This window comes from Aphelocoma coerulescens, chromosome 3 (assembly GCF_041296385.1).
Source record: "Aphelocoma coerulescens isolate FSJ_1873_10779 chromosome 3, UR_Acoe_1.0, whole genome shotgun sequence".
NCBI lineage: Eukaryota > Metazoa > Chordata > Aves > Passeriformes > Corvidae > Aphelocoma > Aphelocoma coerulescens.
In genome coordinates this window covers 83,458,239-83,482,143 of record NC_091016.1, presented here as the reverse complement: position 1 = coordinate 83,482,143, position 23,905 = coordinate 83,458,239, and positions in this window count along the sequence as shown.

Sequence of the window (23,905 nt, the reverse complement as noted above, 5' to 3'; positions counted from 1 at the left end):
ATAGCAGAAAAATAAATGAATGAAAAAGAATACAGAACTATTTTCAGGGTTCAAAAAAAATACAGAAAGGAAGCATTCAAATCACAATCCCTTTCATCTTTTGCAGCTTACTGATCACAGGCAGAAGGGAAAAATGTGGAACGTATTCCAGATTTCCTACTTGACTGCTGTTTCAGTGCCAAGAGGAAAATAAGTAAAATATCATGTAAAATATTAAACATTATGAGCCAAATATTCTTCAGGGGGTCTGGAGGAAAGACAGCCAATAGAAAATGCTTTTCAATAGCGGTAATGATATTAACTTCCTTTCTCAAAGACTTTGGAATACATAGCTCAAAAGTGACAAGAATCTCTAACAATTAATAAAAACAAACCCCCTCAGCGTTCTTACAAAACTGACTATTCAGCACAAATCACAAACATTGAGGAAGCCAATTTCAGGCAAATTTCCAAAAAATTAAAATCACTGCATTTCAGAGGTGATGAAAGTGTTAATTATGAAGCAGATTGCTTAGTGTTCCTTCTCTTCATAGCTTAAACATGGTTCTTGAAGTTACCCAAGCAGATGCTTGCTCTTGCTGGGGTTCAGGATAAGCCAAGCACAGGGACCTTGGCTGGCAAGTCTAGTTATGCCAGTGCCTGGTTTTCCTTGTCCCTGTGAATAGGCATTGGACAAGGATTGAGAGCTATCACTGGGATGAAAACAGCTTTCATTTTAACAGCAAAAAACCAAATATAAGAACTGAAATTTAAGAAGTCAGTAGGCAAGCTGAACTTTAAAATTACCTATACAGTTGGTTAAGGTGATTTTTGTTGTTGTTACATCATATAAATCAAATTCAAAATAGGCATTGTGAGTCCATTTTACTTGATGCCAGGAAAATGTACATGTTCAAGAGAAGAGACAAAGAGAACATATCAGGGTGTTTGTTTTCCAAAAGAAATGAAAAATCCACAACTGCAATTCTGCCTGTCTGTCATCCCTGGCTGATTACTTGTAGCATCCAGCAGAGATGATCAGAAAGGGATTTGAATGAAAGTAGGTTAGCAACTTTGCAGTTTTATTTAAGGAGAAAAACCTGTGTAACCAGAGCCATAATATAAACCATGGAGGTAATCAAGTGCAGAAGTGGATACATTGGTCTTCCGTGTTAGGAGGACTGGAAATAGATGCCTTAAACGCCCCACTGGGTAAGCAGCTATGAAGAAGGATACAGAAAGGCTGGACTGCATAATATGGAAACCTTTATAAAGTTTCTAAGACAGTCATAGTCTCTTCAACGGAAGGGAGAAGAAAAATCACTTTACATGCTGAGATTGGCATAGATTATTTGGACCTGAGAGGAGAAGTGACAGAAAAAAAGATTGACATCTCTGCGAGACAGGTCAGAAGAAGGCAGTGATCAAGGAATTACATACCATCCTCCAATATCATTGAAGAGAAAGTGACTTTGCCACCTCCATGAACAGCCAGACAGACCTTTTTTGTTTATTCCTTTTAGTCATGAGCAGGGATGGGCAGATGCATCAGACTTTGAAACTGTGTTGTGGTTTAAACCATGCACATAGTCCAATACACATGTATCACACAGACCTGCTGAAAAGTTTAACTAGTCTTGAAGGAGTCAAAGTTTTAATACACATTACCATAATCATGGCAGGCAAAGTCCACTCTTTCTAAGGACTGTCAAATTCTTTGGATATTTGGACTGTGTATACGCAAATCAAAAACTTACTTAAATGAGAGTAGCGTGGCTGTAGCCATGCCACAGCAGAGCCAGACAAAATGCACACAGGCAACATGAGTGCTCCCCATGTGCCTCCACAGTGTCTCCCAGGCTCAGCAGAGCTGGCCAAGCTGCAGGAGATTTTGTGAAGTGGAAAATCCCTTGGCATTCAAGATCAGATCAGTAGTGTGCCGTCGCTTGTTGACAAACAATCAGCTCTCATTTTGAGTCAGAGCTCTTTCAGCTGAAGCCTATGCAACATATGACATGTTTATTCACCCAGGCTAACCAGAAAGCAGAGCCTTAAAGATTTATTTCACTTTATGTTTAATTTACATTCTAAAAATTGTATCACAGTTGCTATTTGTCTTTGTATCAGTGCAGGGACCTAAACCAGCAGAATTTTATTCGTAATTTACTATTATTTAAGCTTGTTTGGGAACAGAAAAAACTGTACCTCAATAATTTTTCAAGTGAACGATTTCTACTTGGGATAATAAATATTTCTGAAGAAGTGACCTGATCATCTCTGTGATCTATTGACTACTTAGAAGAGATGAGGGAAAAGAAATGTAAAAGAAGACTGACTAACATAAGTCAGCATCGTTATTCACTCTGAAAAAAGTGAATTCACAGACATCATTTTATCAAGATGTTTCCAGATAAAAAATGTTTGAAATCACTGTTCTGAATTAATCTGTAATCATATTTCTGTCTGCATTCTTTCCAGAATAAATAATTAAAATCTCACACATTTAGCATGGAGGAACTCATTTAACACCAAGGACTCATCTCTTTACGGAAATTTCATTCTCTATTTTTTTTAGTTACAAAAATAGCATTATAATTCAGCATATCAAAAATGTACTCATGTGAAAAAAAGAACTGGACAAAGAAATAGGAAGTGGTACTTTTTACTTTATTTCTTCATTTTTTTTCTGAAAAAATAGATTTTTAAATGGTATTTTTAAAAACCTATTTTTTCATTCATATACTATTTTTGTATAATGTAGTGAGTCTGACAGTTTTAAAGGAGTTTTTCTCACCAAAGTGGCATGGTAGGTAAGTAGGCAGAAAATTTATAAATTATAGATAGAAAATTTTCTGCTTCAATGTGACTAGATCTTTTTCCAAAGAACCACAAAAATATTCTTGAGGTAAAAGACATCTCTTTTAGCAAAGAAAGGACAGTGAGGAGGTATGCAAAACCAGTATGACCTAGCAAAGCAGGGTATCATTACCCTTTTCCTTCAGAGTGCCTACAGAATACATATACCATCATATGACTTGTTCATCTTCAGGATTTGTGGTTTTAACCTCTGCTTTTACCTTCAGAAATGCTGACTAACTGCATGTTTGCTAATATGCCAGTTCAGTGTCATTTAATGAGATAAGCAGCATGATTTCATGTACCCTGTCTTAGGATGCTTCACAAGCCAACCATCAAATTTTTTGACGTGCTGGGACGATATTTTTTCTCTTTGGGTGCCACTTTTTCAATTTGAACCATCATTGCATTCTTAAGAACCTAAACTGCCTGTACAAATAAAAACAGAAAAAGCATCTATCTTTATTTTTAATTCAATTACATGGAACAAAACACAGCACCAGAAGTGGAGCAAGATTCATCAACAAGCCTGGAAACACCTGGAGACATGCAAGTAAAATGCTCACGGAAACAAAAAGGGCCATCACAACCCCACATTGTAGCTGCACTTGAATTGATGCTCATAAGGGACATACAGTCATGTATTTTCTACTGATTCAACCAAGAATTCAGTTTTGTTCAGGTTAGCAGCTCATAAAGGTTTCCATAATGGAAAATGTAATAGTCCAGCCTTGGTGATACAGCAAAGCTGACCATGACAGCCAACTGCCACACAATGGCATCTCACCACAGAAGCACAAGGCAGCTACAGAGGAGCAGAGTGGAAAAGAAGTATTTCTGGACTAAATATAATGATCATGGTTGCTGGACTTGATGATCTTAGGGGCCTTTTCATACAAAAATAATTCTATGATTCTATAATCTATTTGCCATTAATAGCTAGCATCCTTCCAAAAATGTGGGCAGTCTCTGGAACTTTTTACTAATTTTGGAGTGACACAGTAGACAGTCTTTATACAAAGTCCTGTTACAGAGAGTGACAACATAAATATATGCAAAATTAATAGATGTTTCCAGTGTTTCTACTTCCTTTCTTTACTTTCATATTGACTTAGTGAAACATGGAATATTTTCTTGGAAAATTTCATAAATATGAAGAGAGAAAAAAAGGAAACATAAAAGCAACCCTACAGACTTACTGGTTGCTTTTCTTGACACCTAGTTCATGTTTATGTAACTACTATTTCTGTCCTGTATTTGCACAGGGACAATTATAGTTGGGTTTTTTTCCTTCAGCAAATAAAAAACTTTAGTTTCAATCACAAAAAATGGCAATGTGTCACACAGCAGGTAATAATTTAACATGAGGGGAAATCAGATATATACAATTATGTGGGCAGCATTAAATATTTGCTCTGAATTAAGATCGGATTTTTTTTTTTTTTTAATCCCTGATTTTCATTAGTTTTCCTCTCATCTCCTGTTGAACTTCCAGCCAAAAAAGCCAGAAGAGACTGATGCACTGAAGAAGGGGCAGTAGCTCACTCTGGTCTTGTTCCTAGACTTCATGTAGAAATTTGAGAGAACTTTGGAGCCAGCTTTGCTCAAATGATAGAAAGACTGACAGCAGCTCCTTTGCCTTGTAAAAACCCTCAGCCAGCATGAAGCCTACTTAGTACAATAAACAACACAGTGTGAACTATTTTTGCAGGTGAGATGTCCTGCTGGTGGCCCACCCATAAATCAAGGACACTGCCTAACAGCAAGGGAAGCAGCCAAAGCTAAAAGAAGGGGAAATGAAGTGTTGCACATAACCCCCTACTGACTGAAGGTCACAGACCCATTGAGACTGACAATTTATTATAATTTATTAGTGTTGCATTTCTTCTTTAAACCAGCAGGAGCATCAGAATCCAAGCATATGAATTCTGAAAAACTGCAGAAGAATAAAAGGTCTTTTGACAATGTACAGTGTGTGGTGTGTGTATGAAGTAAAGGGAAATAAGGTAAAGGTAGAGAATTCAGTCAATTTGCTTTTGACAAATGCAAAGTTTGAATGATGGGCGAAAAGCAGTATTTGTAAATATTTTGAGATGGACATGAAATATGTCAGCAATTATTAATCAAGTGGTCTTTGATAGAAATGTGCCAAAATTTTTCTGTCCCAAATGCCTGGTACTTACTATTTAGACCTGATATGAAAAGCCTCCTGGAACTGTTACTGTAAGAAGTAATTAAAAGAATCAAATCTTTTGTTTTTATTAGGAAAGAGATTAATGCAATGTAAAGTCAGTAAAAAGCCATGGTTTTGAAAGATCATGTTTGGACCAAATTTTGTAGTCCTTTCTCTAGAAAGGACATAAAGCCCACAAACTTCTGAACTTCTTTGATCTCATATTTAAATATTTCAGCTAATGGCAGCTTGTATAGTTCCACAGAAACTGTTCATCTTCCATGTAAAGAGACAATCTGCGACCTACAGAACATCTGCATTGTTTCTTGAATTTTATAGTGGGGAAAGATGCACTAGGTTATATATATATTTTAAATGTTCCTAAGAAACTGAAAACTATTTTCCTACCTATCTTAGATTTTTCCCAAATTTAGATACTACATTAGATGGTACATACTGGTGCTTTTGAAGTATTTAAAATAAGAATTTCCACATTTCTGACCCCAAAATTGTGATTTTAGGAGTTATGGTAGATTCTATGTAGTCACACAGAAACATTCAAAATGAAATAAGAAATCTAGCCAAGTGAAAATTCACTAGCTTCACATGGCTGGATTGATAAATCCTAAAGATTTCCTGGGAATGAAACGTGAATATCAAAGTCATGTGTTGGGGAACATTTTTTTAATCAGTCATACCATTTTAAAAACTCCTAAACCAGAACAATACAATCCCCCTCAGGAAAGGGAATGATCAAAAGAACAAACCCCTCTGGCAGATATAAATCACCCCACTTAATGCATTACTGGAGGATTCTTATATTTGGGCAATGAGGGCAGTTTAAAAATACAGTTTGACGATATGATACAATCTCTCATGATTAGGAAGGTGAGATGCCATCATCTTCTCTTTGACTGCAGATCCCAAATTCAGCATGTTCTCCCTTTCATCAAGGTTCAAAAGACCTTTTGTTGTAACTTAAATTGCTTGATAGTGAACTACCACTTTCTGTCTCTCTGATCTGTCTTACTGAAATTTGGATATAACAGGTGCTACTTTCTTACTTAACAATGCTCTCTTACCCTACTTGTTTTCCCACTTGAAGTGATCAGTTCTGAACTTGGAAATGCTATTTCCTACAGCACATGGGTGAAAGCATGCTCCTTTAAGAAGCAGGTACAGATGGCAAGTCCATCAGCTAAGTTCAAACCAGAGGTCAAGAGAGGAAAAGGAAATTACCCCTAGTACTCATCTCAGACTCTGCCCTCTTTTATTGTCTCCTCTGACTGCTGGTAAATTTAGCTCATCATTTTCCCAACCAGCACCCAGCTTTGCCAGTGACAGTGGGAAATCAATATATCCACCACATTTGACCTTATCACCTTTAAAGCAGTATCTTACAAATCACTCAGGATAAACAGTCATGATCACAGGGTTAGCTAAAGGTGGAATCAACTACACCTAAACCATTCCTGGCAGATGTTTGTCTAATGTTTTCCTAAAACTTCCAGCAATTGAGACTCCATAGTTACCCTCAGAAATCTCTTCCACTGTGTAGTTATCCTTACTGATAGAAAATCTTTTATCTAACCTAAATCTTCCTAGCTGCATTTTAACATGCTATTTCTTACCCTAAAGTTCAATGGATCAAAATCCTAAACAATGCCTGGAGAATATCTTGTGAATCTCATATTAGCAGCAGTCAATAAGATATTTGAAGACTTACACTGATCCCTCAGTTTTCCTTTACCCCACCACCCCAACCCTTTCTTCACAGCTACATATTCTAGATCTCTGATCAATCCTTTTGCTCTGCTTTGCTCTCCCCTTCTTTTGGTCCACAAACTTCTGGAAATATGGTGCCTCTAATTGGATGCAGTAATGCTCCAGCTGAGGCCAGTATTCAGCAGAGCAGCTGTTTTACATATAATACTCATGTTTATACATCCTGATACAGTGTTTGCTTTTTTAAAAATATTTTTAACAGAAGTTCCACATTGAGAATACATGCTCAGTTTGCTGTCCTTTCTAGTTCCTAGGCACTTTTCTGCTAACTACCAGCCAGGTGGAGATCCATCTTCATGAAGCAACACAAAACCAGGGAATCCTTCCCTTCTGTGTCAGAGGACTCTGATGTGAAGAAATACTTGGCTGATCTGACAATTTATGTTAGCTTTTATGTAACAGGTAACATCTTCACTGTGTGTACACACAACATGTTTGATTATTTTTTGCTTGTTTCTCTGGGACTCTAGTTATACCAGCTCTTCAGCAACTCTTTTCTCTAGCAAAATGAAGACAAAATTATCTTTCTTGTCAGTCTTAGGTCAAGGTTGATATGTACATTATATGGGTATGCCTCTTTAGAAAAGAAAATCATATGGGTAGAAGATGGTTACCTCTCTCTCATAACTAAAGACAAAGGGAGGTCTTTTCTAAAAGAGGTCTAGGTGGCCTAGGAACACAAGTTCTACTAATTATATCTCTGGGCTCAGCAGTAAGTCCTTGTTCAAGTTACTCCACTGATTTAAACCAGTTGTGGCGTAGAACTAAAGGAAGAGGCCCAGAGCTGTTTTATGTGCAAATAATAGAGTGTGCAGTAGTAGCTCAAAACCAAAACAATTTACTCAGAGATGCTCCCCAACAGAAACATATTAAGCGGTTTCCGATGAATCCTGAAGAGTTTTAACCTTCAGATATCCAAAGGGATGCTGTTTGATTAATTTTAATTTTTAGGCTACGTTACCTTGTAGCACTAGCCAGCACCCAGGGAACAATATCAAACCCCAGACATGGCATGCAGAGTGCAGCAAACAAAGAAAAAATTGTTTCATGGCTCAGCTAAGAAGCACCTGCAGTCACAGAGCACACTGATTTCAAAGGCTTCACAGTCTGTGTATGTGAACCAGTGTTCATCCTGCTCAGCTTTAATTCATTTGAATTGATATGTTCAGAATAGGCATGTGCACTCTTAACTATCTTCTGGAGTCAATTAAGAAAGGGCAAAAAGTTATTCAAAGTCTCTAAGATCTGAATCATATCCCAGAGGTATTAATCTTTATTAATTATGCATCTGCTTTAGAAGTTAGTAGTCTTTGTGCTCTAAATCCCTCTGGTCAGGTAACACTGGATTTTCCAATTCTTAGGTACCTCAACTGTAGAGGGATTGGTAAACATCAAAATTATGTAAGTAACAGGGTGGGAAGCTTTACGTGAATGGAAAAAAAAAGCATTTTTTTATCTCCCTCAAAATTTGACCTTATCAGCTAAATTTCTATCTTCACCAGAAATACAGTTTATAACAGAAAAGACAAGGCTGTCTTGTAGTTACCTGCCTCTAATAGTCACTGCTTTCCCTATGAGATGCACACAATTCACCCCGTGGCACTGGGCTGTGCCAGTAGAGCTGGTTGCTTATAGATCTCATTCTAGAATAACTAGCAGAGTTACAGAGCTTTGCTCCAAGTCATCCTCTGAACAAATGCTCCTCTGTCACCTGCTCGGGAATGTTATGACAACAGACATTTTGGGGGATTAAAAAGCATGAATAAAACTATTTTGATTAGAGGGGTAACATGTTTGAACATGCTAGCTTGCAAAAAGATGCATACACGGTTTCTTTTTACAAATATCATCATAATAAAAGCTTTGCTCTTTGCATGAAAATCTCTGTCATGCTGAAATACTAATGTATTTTTATAGGACTAAAATAATTAGATTGCATTTGACTTCTCTTTTTTCTAATCAGTTTACACAGATTCTACAAGTTGATGTCTCATCAACAGTCAAAATCAGGAAGGTTTCATTATTGCTGCTAGGATTAGAAAGATTCCCAGTTGACCCAAAACTTCTTTATGACACTTCTGAGTAGTTTATTTTACATTCTTTTCCTAAAGCTGATTCTTTTTTTCTTCAGGACTTATTTCCATTATTTCACGTGTATCCATTATTTAAATAGCTATAAACATCTTCACTCCCCTCATCCTTAACTACTCCTTTGAAGGTGCCATTAAGTCATGCCTGTAGCATAATTTGGAATGAGGGAGATCATTCTTAGTGAAGACCAGACCACTCACCAATATTTAATATCTAGTGAACTCTAAGGATAAACTTTTGAAGTATTACATATTGGTCTGATTTTTTTTCTATCTTATTTCAAGGATGAGCATAGTCAGCACAGTACTGAGTGATTTTGAGAATAACCAGAAATTTTTCCAGTAAAATGTATCAGACTCTAAAATCTTGCACAGCCACTGGAAATGGAAATGTTTACATTTTTTGCCTGGTTTTTGCTCAGGAAAAGGCAGTTATGATTAAATTACCTGTATTCATTAGTGTATTTGGTGAAGTAGCTAAATTTACAAACCCCCAACTATGGGAATATTTCCAAACAAATTCTGCCTCCCTGGAAATGTCACTCAGCAATACGAAGGAGCCTATTCAATTCTCTGTGTGAAAATCCAGCCACCAAACATTGTGCACAGTAAACTTAGTTTTCACTCATACAAAAGCAAACAAAGCCTGTACTGTAATGGCTTTTGATCCTATAATCCACACCAGAACTCAGAGGTGAGCCAGCAATTTCCAGAGCTTTGTCCCTGAGCCTGGCTGGCACTTTTCTGCTATTCAAGTACACACTGTCCTGGTGGCTGATCCAAATTACAGATACGATAGAAAGCAGAGGAGCTTAGAGAGCATACTCTAAAAACTTTAATTGCCAACATTTTTACCAATTTTTTTAGCCTTTTTTTCCTGCTAAGGAAAATTCTTACTCTTAAAATTGTCATGTGATTCAGCACAATACAACATTGTGCTTGCCAAGAAGCCAGCATAAACGTGGAACAATGAAAGAACATCTTTTTCACATGCCTTCTTTTTATTTCACACAAAAAAAAGTTTATCTTCTTCTGTCATAGTTTCCAGTTCCCAAAATCTCAGCATCTACATTATAATATAAGCCAAAACAAACTCATAAATTGCATTTGACTTGTGAGCTACTGTGTAAATCTATTTTCAGGAATTTTGCTGCAATATTCATTAAAAAAATGAGCATTGTTTGATTTTCATATCTTACTGAGATTAAGTTCTCTATATTGAGAAAGCACTTCTTATGGAAGCTTTGGGTATAAAAGAGGACATTTTGCACTGGTTGATTTCCTCCCTGTATTACCAAAGAAATGCCTAAAAAGTTAAATTAGATATGGAACAAAAAGAATGCCGTGTCAAAAAAAGTGGCTAATGCCAGAGGGGAAGTATGATCAGTCAGAGAGAATTAGAAAAACTTCTTATTTGGTTTACTCAGAACAACTGGTGGAAAAAAAATTAAAATCACTAGTAATAAGAAAAAAAATCGGCTGAAATAATCCAGATTAGTTACCAATCAATTGCATTGCATTAAAATGTGAAGACAGAGCTACCCGCAGAGCAGGCTAAACCTACTCAGGACTGGGCAGCAGAGAATGCAGATTTGCTCAGTCACAGGGTTCTCACATAAAGCAAGTCTTTTTTCTGCTTTTGATCTTGGTTCCTCATTAGTGGGAGAGAGAGCAGCCACTGCTCTCTCTGGGCCATTTACTCTCGCAAATATTTTTTCTGTGCTGCGTGTTTGTTATTCCCCACAAGAAGTTAGCCACTAATCAGGCATACATGGAGACTCCTCAAAATACGTCAAGGTTTGGCAATAACCTTGTATAATCCTAATTTAGAAATATTGAAATTTTGAGTGAGTTGAATGGGGGGTCCTGCATCCTGATCCAGCTGTGGCCAGTGCCAGATATTCCACAAAAGTGCACAAGATCCCCGGAAGTGTGCAAAAAGGGATTAATGGGAAAAAATACCTCATAGCTTCTGAGGAAGCAATCTTTCAGTCTGATACAAGATCTTCAGATTTGATTTTAATTTCTTTCATTTAATTCTTTTTCTTATGGTCCAAATAAATAAAACACTTCTAATATTATACAAGAATTTTGCAAGTAAGAGTATTTTGTAGCAGTTAATTTCAAAAAGAGATTATACACTGTATAATGGTTTTGTCCAAATTATTACACCTGTTACATGCATAGCACCTTAATTTTGTCCTGGGTAGAACAATGCAATATACAATGTTCCCAGGAGGATGGAATTTGCACTTTTCAAGGTTCACTGAGAAGCCCTTTTCCCAGTGCTACCCCAACAGCCTTCAGTCTGGACTCCAGTGAACTCTGCTATGTGCAAATCAAAAAGCGGGAGAGAAGAACATACAAGAGCAACAAGTACTTCAGCATGGTAGGGGCCACCAAAATGAGTAAATCTCTGGGGAAAGGGAGAATGATGAGCTTCTTGATGGGTGTCTGTCCCCAGGAAACATCAATGACTTGCTACAACACTCATTGCCCTGAACTGGATCAAGATGTGCATTTCCAGAATAAACTACATGAGCCCTGGACATCTCTGATATCAAGGTTGTTTTCCCTTCTGCCACATGCCTGCATTCCAACTGCAGAGCATGGGCTGGGAAAATGGGAAAGCTGAAATAGAAAGTGATTCTTGAAGCAAACAAAGCCTGTACATTTTACAACCTGACTGCAGACATTGGAGATAGGAGATGCTGGGACCTGCTGAAAACAGCTCTTCTGGGTATAGGTCAGTGACCAGGACTGTGTACAGTAAGTGGTCAAGGCATATAATTGTCATTAAATTGTGATTAGCTCATGTCATCCAGATACATGAGGTAGTAGGAAGAGTTGAAAGGTATAAACTGTACAGATCAACTCTTCAGGTAGGGGGATGACCTGAACAGCGGAGGTTTTTGGAAGACCTGACGTGGGTCCTTGCATGTGCTCAGTGGTGAGCCCAGACTTCCCATTCCTCGAGTAGGAAATCTAGGGGAAAGAAGGATTTCCTGAGGTAGCATGAAACTAGATATAGGAGAGTGCTGCAAGGCTAGGTCTGAGGTTCCCATCTCTGCAGGGTTCCCAACACCCCACTCACAATACCCATGGGTCAGGGCCACAACAGAAATCCAGGGAACGTACCCCTGAAGGCACCCTGTGGGGTTCATTAATAAGGCAATGTAGATGCCATCTAGAAGAAAAGAGCAAGAGGCATCACCATTGCAATATGTGTTGAGGGGGAGTGTACACAACATATTAATCCCTTATGGGGACAGCGGACGAAGCCCATCAGGAATGATTCCTCTGAATCACAGAGGGGTTTGGCTAGGAATTAAGCTCCAAGTTGCTCAGTGCTACTGAGACTAAGATGCTCCCAGGTCCACAGAGAAACAAAACAGGAGGACCTATAAAACTCAGAAATTGCAGTCTGTTCTTATCTTTATGCTGCCTTCCACATTAGGCAGTGGCTGAATAGGGCCTCTGCAGCTTTCCACAGTTATAAGTAAGCACCTAAAACTTACATCCTCTTGTAGGATTTTTAAAAGTCATTTGGATATTATAATCTGGTTCTGATAGTTTCTCCTCCATGAAGCATCGAAATGTTTTAGTACCTTATTTATGTTTCAGCCTATGAAAAAGTCTCTACCTTTCTTTTATTATTAGAAAAAGAATCCTCTGATGTTCTTTGCCCTCTGACACAATTAAAAGATAAAAGGACATGTGAGAGTCCTCTTGGTGGTGGTTATGAGTTATGTCTACTCCTGACTTCAATGGAAGCAACCAATAATGAGAGGAATTTGCAAGAAAGAGCAGGGGTTTAAAACAAGTTTCTGAACAATGATATAAAAAGCCAGTAACTCTCTGGATTCAGTTCTAATTCTGAGCACTAAATATTTCCTCATACTACTAAAAATCCTTAGAACTTGAGCAAGAAATTTGCAGGCGCTGCAAGGATACTCCATAAAGTCAAGTTCCTCAACCCTAAAGTTACAACATTGTATTTGGCTGGAATAATGTTCTATTAGCTAGAAGCAGTGATTCTGCTCATCAGACATAGTGCTGTCTCATCGACAATTGCCATGCTTATTTTGCCAGCTTTAGTATCTTCAGAGAGGTAAAGGGGTATTTTTGGAAAAAAAAAAATACTTTGATCTGAATTTTCAGACCTGGAATGTTCTCTCTTAATGTTATGTTTTGCATTGCTGGTTTGTGCTGTTACTGAAGGATTTCATTACTAATCTTACTTACTACTTTATTTAAAATATCATTTTTAACAACCTTTTCAAGTTTTGAATGAAATTTTCCTAATGTTTCCAATTGTGTTTGGTATTTAGCTGAAATTTCCCTAACCTTTAGTTCATAAACCACGTTCCTTTATTTTTCTTACTTTATTGAAGACACAGTATAAGTAGTGGGTTTAGTCTCTAGAGGATTTATATGTTGTACATGCATCATATTTCCTTTCTTAAGAATGTCAGATGAAACATTATAAAACTGATCCTAGCAATCAACAAACTATATCTGTTGCTTTTAGAAAAAGAAGGTGTAAATAAGGTAGTATGGTAAATTCTCCGTAATCAATTGACAAAGTATAAAAATATGTAACTAATTTTGCAGGCTAGATTTGCACTATCACAAATGGCAGCAACATGCACCAATTGTTATTCCAGCTGGGTCTTTTGTAATATTAATTGATTACTTTTGTATAGCTTTGAATCAATACACTAATTGAAGTCATCTGCATCAACTTTCAAACTCTTATTTATCCATTAACTTCAACTCAGCCATATCACAGCTGATAGAGACAAGCCCCAACTACAGAATGCCAAAGAAGTTTGGATATGAATACTACAACTGGACTGCCTTAAAAAGAGCCTGCCTTAGATTAATTAACATGATTTTTGACCTAAACTGCTGACAGTTTTGTTTCTTCAGAGCTTGAGGCACATCAAGCTAATTTTCACTTACTGACCATAGAATCATTGAATGGTTTGGGTTGGAAGGGACTGTAAAGATCATCTCATTCCAACCTGCCTGCCATGGGCTGGGATGCCTTTCACTAGACCAGGTTGCTCAGAGCCCCATCCAGCCTGCTAATGAACACTTCCAGGGATGGGGCAGCCACAACTTCTCTGGGCAAATGATAGAATAAAAATTTTTAAGCAGGAATGAGAGTTGGGTCCTTAGCTTTTTCTGAGTTTGATCTCTTATAGCTATAGTTTCCTTAAAATAAGGTGAAATACAAAGTCAAGTAGCTGGTTTGGACTGTGAGGTTCTTCTTCCCGTATCAAAATGTTTATGTGCACACTGCAAGAAACATTAGCACAAATCATTAGTCCAGTTGTAGTTCCAGCTAAACTTTGCCAGAGATATATTTTCTCAGTTTGCCAGATACACCAATATCTCAGTCACTGGTCCTAATGGGGCAAAGTTAAAAACCATACAAGGCTTCCCCCAATAAACAGTCATGTGTGGGGATATGAGTATGTGTAGGGAAGGGAGGGAGGGTCATTCTGATTCTTACATACCCACATCTGTCTGCAAGGTGTGCAATTCCTCAGGGCGGAAGACCTGAGCCTGACAACTGGTAAAAGCTAAAGAAGCCACCCTAACTGCTAGGAAAAAATAGCTAGCAGAAAACCAGATGGTGATACATGTGAGGCTTCTCCCAGAATTTCTACATAAGCCTTATTTGTTTTGTTTTCATAGCAAAATGGAAAAATGTGAATGCACACAGAAAAAGCCACATTTATTTTCTGATTTTGGTCACAGTATTCTTACAAAAATGAAAACCTTACAGATCTGGAAACAATCTTACTGTCACATAGCTAATTTCAAAAAAGGACTGTGGACTGTAAAATCAGCATGCAGTTTCCCAGAAATGTTTCCGTGTGCACAAATGGTAAGATTTTATGGGAACTCTAGTTACATGTGTGAAATTATGTGGTTACCTAGTGATGCAAATTTGCAGGTGTAAAATAAGGTAGTACTACTTCACACAGACAGCAATCACATGTATACTGAAGCTACAGCCTAGCATAGCACTTCTAAGCCAGCTCAGAAATAAAAATAATTCTCATTTTTAAATTTCTTTTTAAATCAAGTTAGTAGAAAAAATGGCTCAGTCCTCGTTCACTGACATGCTTACTGACCATGAGCCATACAGGGTGTGGGGTTCAGGTGAACTACTTAAATAATATATTACTTCTGTATTGGTTTGTCTGTCTTCATTCCAATATCCTTGTGCTGACATAAGGCAAACACAGCATGTGACAACTAAACTGAGTGGGGGGAAGGTAGTAAGAAGGAAGTATAAAACTGACATGATTAATAGAGCTGCCAAAATTTGTTTACCAGAATGTCTTTGATGAACATGTACTTTTTCCAAGACTGTTAGTTCACTGCTATTTTTCTGTTGAATCACATTAAGAGTAAAATCAGGCCATCAAACTGTCTGGACACTGCTGAAGCAGCCAAAGGTATTATAGGAATGTTTAAATGCTCAGTGATCACTGAATGGTGCATTTGACTCATCTTTGTATGAAATAATATAAGCTAAGGACAATATGGGGCACTTAATTTCCTGAATATTCACAAATAATATTCCTCATTGATAAAAATTACATGGAGTGAAATTATTTGTTTGAATACAGCAGAAAATGCCTTGTTCCAGTAATTAAAAAGTTTAATGGTAAGGGAAATTTGAACCAAGCATTTCAGTCTACCTACTCTAACCTTATGTACAGATTAAAAAAAATCTAAATTAAGAGGCTCGTCCGCTTAAAGCCATACTACTGTCTTCCTTTGATGTGAACAAACAGCCAAATTTAACAGCTTTGCAGCTTTCTGTGATCAGAGGAGACTTTGATTCTATCAAGGTGTTTCTTAGATCAAATCCTGTTTACTTATAGAGCATATCTGAAGTCCCAAAAGAACTCAGGTAGAAGACAGTTAGTTTGCCCACAGATACAAGCTGTTTTTTCAGGCAACACTTGACCCAAAAGTTACATCTCCGATTTTCTCAAGGTCATACTCCCAGAGCATCTTTTTTCTTTCCAGCCATCCTGTTTCTGGCACTTCTTTGCAAACCCTGATCTGTCCACAACCTCTGAAGACATTCAGTTTATCTTACTGAGAAGTTTTACACATAGGCTAGTTCTCAGATGAAACTACAGACCGACCAGCTAACTCCACTGAGAGACTTGCTTTTTCCACTTCAATATCCCTCCAAGAACATTTCTTCCAATCCTTTACATAACAATGCATTATGTGAAACATAACTAGTTACAAACCATAGCCTCAGGTACAAAAAATGAGGAGGGAGGATTTGTTAGAGGTAATGGCTCAGTAAAGCTGAATTTGTAACACTGACAGTCTCCCAAGTGGCAGATGTCTGGACCTTTCATGAATGATTACTACGTAGTCATTCAGTTAAAATTAAATTCCAAATTCACATTTTATTTGAAAGATTTTTTGGATCAATCTAGTATTTCACTTTTTAGGAGACAATTTATTCACTGTTTATATTTATGTATTTATTTATTATGTCTGTTTTGTACTCTGAAATAAAATAAAGCTGAGAAATATAAATGCAAAAATTCAAGAAACTTTAGAAACAGTAGAAATAGCAGAAATAATTAAATGAATCGGGTTTGTTTGAAATTATTTCAACAAGTTTATTTAAATTCATAACATAATAAAGGACAGAGATTATTGTATGGAACATGCTACTCCTCCTTACTGTATAAGTCAAGAAGATCAGGGCACTATCTTTCTCTAGAAGAAAGACAGGGTTCCTTTTACAATGTTTAATGCTTCATTAAATAGGAAAATTGCTCATAATTTATAGAGAATTACTTTTAAAAATTGTTTGATATCATAGTTCATCAGGTTAGAATCTCTTCCATTTCATAAGCCTTGAAATGTAATCAACATTAAGCTTTGAAATATAATCAGCATAAAAAGTTTCCTATACAGCATGGTTGAACAGAAGTGGCACCTAATCTCCTTTTACACAAAGTTAGCATGGATGAATACAAAACAAAGAACTCCAGTTCAAAGTTTACAGGACATCATTAGCATTGAACAGAATTTTAGAGTTTTTGAAGATTAGTTGGGGAAAACTTTTCTTGAAGTTTCTCCTTCAAAAAAAGGAATTTTGATATAATATTGATTTGCCTTTTTTAAGAGTGCTGTTGGTTATGGGAATATAAATGTACATCTGCAAACAGAAAAAAGTGTAAGTTCTCCAACTGTAGTGTCAGAATGTCAGATTGACATATCCCAGTGATATCCATGGTTAGTTAGCTTTTTCTACTATGAATGATGGGCAGTGGTGTATAAACCATTCTTCTACAGAATTTTCACAAAAAATCTGTGAAAGCAAATGGTCTAGATATGTTGACAGTCAATATTTGGGATACAGAAAAAAATTGACAGTCATGGATGAAATCTTACACTGCAAACCTCCAGTTTCGAATGAGAAACCTATGCCCAAAATACTCTTTCAGAGAAAATTCAAAGTCCTCAAACATCATCACACTTTCAGGAGCAACTACACACCTAAAAATCCGGTATGAATTTGATGAAAAAAAACCACCTCATTGGTCTCTCTTCATCCAGTTCTTCCTATCTACATTGTCTAAGATATAATCCTTACAAACAACTAAATATTTATGTGCACAGAAGCAGAACAAACTGTGCATTAAACACAGCAATGTAAAAATCCAGAAATATGGTATTTTAAAATCCAGTCCAACCCAATACATATTTTAAAACAGGATAAAGAAAAGGAAACCATCAAAATATCATTTGACTGAAAGTAGATAATATGTAATATTAAAGCTCAAAACAATTGTGCATGAACACTTTTTAAAATACTGTCTGAAAAAAAATATTGCCAGGGTCTGTTAAGAGAACTGCTTTTAATTTTTTCTCTGCTTTTTAAAGTAAATCATAATAAGCCTCTAAAAATAAGTTTTAAAGCCATATGTAATGACCCTACAGACATATCACAAAAAGGCAACTTGCCAGCATAGCATTTGGACTCCCTTCTTCTCAACCCGTTTATGAAATGCAGTACCTTCCATCATTTAACCAGAAAAAGACACATTTTCTAACTGTAAATGCTAATTCATATTATATCACATTCACTCTAGGTCTGAAAAAATCTCCTTATCATTTTTTGTAATGAATTTTAATAAAATTTAACATGATAGCTAAGCTAAAATCAGATTGTTTTTTTGCCAGAGACCACAAGTGTAGTCACTGGTGGTATGTCATTTGGGATTGTCTTTCTGAGAGCTTCGTGTGTTGTTTCGTTTGGATAGCCGGGGTTGAGATATGTTTTGTGGCACTGTGTATTTATCCCACATGCAGTAAAGATCTGTTACTGGAGAGCTATGAATAAATCAAGCATTCTTACTTAAAAAAACCCTTTAAAAACCTTTAAAAAAAAAAAACCAACAAAAACTGTTTCTACTTTTCAGTAATGCAATCTGTAAAAGATACAGTAAATAATGAGATAATATCAAACTGTGGAGATGGGGGAAGCAAGCAAGCTCCTTGTTGTAGCTAATGATCTAATTGTTCTAATATTCCATGTCTCTCAAAACCTCTTGCAGCCAATGGTAGAGAAGCCCAAATGAAACACATCTGCAGAACAGAGACACTGTTACCCACATCCTTCTTCTGTAGGCAGCAGAACTATAGTAATTTTATTGCTTACAAAGTCTTCCAGAAAAAGTAAGTCTGAATAACTTCTCCATTTCAATATTTTGTTTCAGAGAGGAGGGCTGAGGATGAAATCAGGAACCATTTTCAAGACAGTACTTAAAAATCTTAGAGGTGGGTGATGAACACAAAAAATCTCTTACAGAATATATTTTCAAGGTAGTCAGTCTAATTTTGTTTCAGTTTTCATTTCTCCATCAGCACACATCTCAAAATTCTGTTTAAATAAGTTCAGGCAACAGGAAGAAATCTGTTCAATAGTCTTTGGGCTGGTTTTTGTGAAAAACGAGGAACATCAACTGAGGATCGGGCATACACACCATATAGAGTTATTGACTTAGCTCTACATATCAAATTACTTAATTAATACTCAATTTTTAAGTAAACAATATCATTAAGTGTGTATAAATAAAGTAGTCTTTCACCAAACTATGATTAAACTATTTGTATTTTTCCTGCATTGGAGACTACTTCCCCCAGAAACTGAAAAAGATAACCAAGAAAAATTGCTGGCACTGAAAAGATAAATTGCCCCACACTGTATTAATTAGCAAGGTATTGTCTTTGAACTGACTTCCCTACACCTGAAAAACAGCATTAAGAACACAGACTTTATTTCAAAAACTCTAGTTTAAAAAAGATGTAAGTGCCAAGATGTAGATTTTTCCCAGAAGATCTTATGCAGGCAATTTTACTTATGCAATCCTTTATGCGCAATGGTATAGCAGAAAATGTCCAGGAGAAAATAAAATATTTTTTTTCTAACTGTTTATGACCAGCACCTTTAACTCAGAATGTATGAGACCAACACCACAAGATTAGTTTTTCAGTTCCTGGAATTACTATGGAAAGTTTCTGCTATTGCAAGATGAGTTATCAAAAACTGTTTATGTTTAATGTAATGGATTAGCAAATTGAAAAAAAAGGACAATTCTGTCTCCTCAAATCTACCTTTAGTTGAGTTCAGCTGCAGTTTTAGTTGCTCAAGAAAGAACATAATTTTATTTCGAAAGTAAGAAAGGGAAAAAAACCAAAACCACTTACAGCTGCCTGATGGATGAGACCTGAGTACTGCCACAGCATATTCCTTGGCAAATTCCTCATCACCAGCTTTTCACAAACTGAATTTTCTCTCTCTGGTCAGCTGCCAGTACTATGTTCATTTTAATTCTTTTGAGTGTTTTTAATGTGTTTGTATCCAATTTAAGAAGTTCATTCATGAGTAAAAGACACCACTTCAGCAATATTTCCAACAAAAATACTCATATTTTTATTCATCAGGAGATATGAAAAAAATTTTAAATGCTTCTGTAATGCTGCATCCTAACGTTTCCATTTCCATTTGTTAGTATCACTGTTTTCCCATGATTTGCACATATCCCTGAATGAATCACAGCCCTTTAAAACACAGCAGAAAGATTGTGAATATGTGGAAACTTAAAGAGAAAATATTTCTCCCTTTTCAATAAACTTTTATATTTGTATATTGTATTTCCATTTTTTTTAAGTTACAAAAACTGTTGTTTAAGTTAGCATGTAGCACAGAGTGCCTCTGCTTCTTCCCCATTCATTTTCTATTTCCATTTTTAAAGTCTCACATGCAATCTTCAAACTAGCAAAGGATCTTCTATTCATCTTTATGTTAATACTTATGCTGTATCCAAATTGTAAGTCGTGCTGCTTTTAAGAATTCTAATAGTATGATGCATACTTCATACATTACCTCTATTTTCCTCTTGCACTTTCAACCTCATTTATAGTTCTGCATAATTTGTAATCTGTTCAGGAGGGTGAGATAATTGCCTGGTGGAAGTGGAGAATATTGAAGCAGGGCTTGAGCCTGAAAATCCTTTCTTGGGTAAGCAGTCCTTACTCAAATAAGTATTAGCCAATGAATTCAAGAGAGTTTACATAAATGCAGTTTGTAAGTGGCTAGTCTAGGAGGATACTGAATGCCAGGTCTGTAGTTTCCCTACAGAAATGGGTATCAGCTATGCTTTCATTTTCAGTACAACTGGAAAAGAATTAGGCCATGATGAATCTTCCTGCTCTTAGTGTTCTAAGTTACTACATATTTTTAAGGACAGTACATCTCCTGAGACCAGAAAAATTGTAATGTTACTCATGAACAAACTCCTATTCCCATTTTACAATAAATCTACTTATAATTTCCATGTAATATTGTATTCCACAGAAAGAAATGGAAGAGAAAGAAGCATAACACAGTCCTATAAATCATTGCAAAGGCCCAAGAGTTCAAAAAGAAGGTATAGAATAATAAACCATAATAATACTTCCCAATTTTTTTGTATTGGATTAATCAGGGGAATAGAAATACATAGAGAAAAATACTTCTTAAATTATGATTGCCATACAGTCTTAAAAATTCAAGCAAGAAAAGATGATACCCAGCAATTTATCTTATTCATTGTGAATAAGATAAATCAGCTCCATGCCACTTATTTTTCTTTAAGTCAATGGAAATGTCTCCATTTCACTTCCAAAGGGAAAGGGGTAGAGAGGCCTTAGTTAGTATTCCATAAACAACTCCAACACTTTCATTAGAGGACAATAAACAGATGACAAAGAATTTAGATCTTCAAAAGTAGCGAAGTGTTTGGAGAAAGTCTGTGGAAGCAGTCTGTGGAAGCAGTGGGAACAAAAATAAAAAGATCCTAATAGATGAGGTATAATCTCTGTAAGAAGAACAAGATGCACAGAGGATAGGCTAGAGCATAGGTTAGTTGGGGTTGTTGGGACTGACACATCTAATCCAAAAAGTAAACTAAACAGAGAACATTTGTATTTTGAAACCATTTTAGGTAACAGACTATTGTGTGCCTTCTACCTTTTTTAGTTTAGAAAGAAAAGTTAAAAAAAAGCCCACAAACCTTTTGATAAAGAGTAAATGGCATACTTTGGAATCTCACTAAATCATGATTGCTTTGCTGTTTGATTAGAAATGCATTTGGGAGTCTGGACACATTCTTTCAAACTTGTTTGCTTTTCTTCCTCTCTGCTTCTTTTTACTTGACATGGTCTGTCTGTGGTGCCAAGATTTTAGAACTCTCTTTACCCTTTAAACTGTTGCTGTCAAAGACTACAATAAAAGGGAGATTCATACTATGAAGCTCATTCTGCCAAGATGCATCTCCAATACATATTGCCATTATATATCTTGACAGACCTTCATGATTAATACTGTCATGCTAAGCCAATGAAATTGATCCTGTCATCACCTTTAGAAGAGAAGACAACCAAAAGAAAATGTTCTTTTCTAGGGTTTACACAGCAGATAAAAAAACCCCAAAACTTTTGAATTGTCATCATGCAAAAGGCAAATTCATTTCTTGTATATGTTCACGGCTGACCATAGCCAACCCTGACGTACACAACAAAACACTTTAGACCTTATCACTATCTAAATCTAGTGTCCCTGATACACTTTCATTAGTTGCATTTGCCAGCAGCACAGGTTTTTTTCACACAACTTGGAACAAACCATATGTTGCTAGCAATTTATCACCCTTGTCTTAAATTCTTCTGCTCCTATAGACACACAGTAAAATTCTCAGGCTAAGTAAAAAGTGTCAGAGAACAACACAAATCAATCTAACAAATAGGTAATGGAACAATTTCACTGATCAAAATGCATTTATAATAAAACTGATAAAGACATAAACACTGCACCTTTATCAAATTCCTTCCCTCTGTCTCTAGCTCGTCTTTTTTCATTCCTCCTGCTGACAGTACATAAATGTCTAGAGAAACTATATCTTCTTTGGGTATGGGCAATCCTTTTGATAATAACTTGCTGCTTCCTCCCTGTTCCTTCTTTGTTTCTTGAATGAAAAATACCTCTACAAAACTGCATTTTTGGCTGAATTGATTGTCTGAACCTTTAATTCTAATGTTTCAATACATTGACTCCTGGAGATTATATATGTGTCTTGTATTTCATAGACAACTTGTGATAATTTAGCCTTAGATTGCTGATAATGCTAGACCATTAGAGAGTATATATAGTCTGACAGCAGTCATAAAACAGGCATTTGTTACTGCATTGTGTTTTATGTTGGTTAATGGTGTGTCCACAAATGTTTGCAAAACATAAAAGATACCAATATTTTAATGATGCAATAAGACTGAATCAAATAAAAAGCCATATCTTTGTGACAAGAAAATTTATTTCAAAACAATGGCACCAGAATTTAAATGAAAAGTTTTATAGAAAAGAATAGTGTGCTTGTCAGAGGTTTATATATGTATGTATTTATTGGTGTGGTAAATTGATTATATACAGTAAACGGCATTGCTGCTATTACACCATATTCTGATCATTTCCATATGCTCTAGGCTTTTATTTTGGCTTTGCAATTATGAATGTATAATCACTGTTATTTGAGTAGGTTACATGCTTCAGGGAGAAAAAGTGATTGATTGAATAGCAAAATAACACACGAACACTGGAAAGTTTAGGAAACATTCTGGTCAGAGGGAAAACCAAAGTGCTGACTATTTGCAGACTTTGAAATACATGCTGCAAGTTTTTTAACTTGAGTTTTACCAGCAGGCAAGGCCAGATAAACAGCCTAGAGTAACAAAAGGTGAAGCTGCTTGGGTTTGAAAGAATAGCTGTACTGAGAGCAGTCTTCCTTTCTTGTTATATTGGTGTTTCTCAGGTAAGAAATTGAGACAGGCAAGGGATTAAGCCACTTTCCCCGGATCAGAATTTCATATTAAGTTCTGCCTACCTCAAATGGTCTTTGTAATGACAGCAAAGCAGAGAAGGAAAGAGCTGCTGAGTGCTACCATAGGAACATTTTCCAATCTGTGCTGGATAAAGTAATTTCCTTCATCTCTGTGGTTTTTCCCCTTGTGTGTGTCTAGAGTTGTAGCTCTGGAGCAGGGAATTCACTAACCTCACCACAAGGTGACTCTAAGCAGCAGAGCCCCAAACCAAGTGTGAAGATGGAGACATGGAGCATGACAGAAAACAAAGGAAATTACTCTGACTTATATTAAACAGCTGGGCATCATGCTGGTGGAACTGCAGCTGCACTGCCATGCAGAGTAATGGGATCCCCAGATAAGGCAGAAATGGCTAAATTGAAGCACTACTCTCACCACTTTTCGCACCTTTGTCAAGCTCAGAAATAAACTAAAAAGCAAGAGCGTGGGGAGATGAGACAGCGGAGAAGACAACCACATGGGTGACAAACTGCAGGGAAACTCCCTCTCTTCTCACTCAGCCTGCAGTGGGATGGACATCAGCTGGCATTCCTCACTCAAG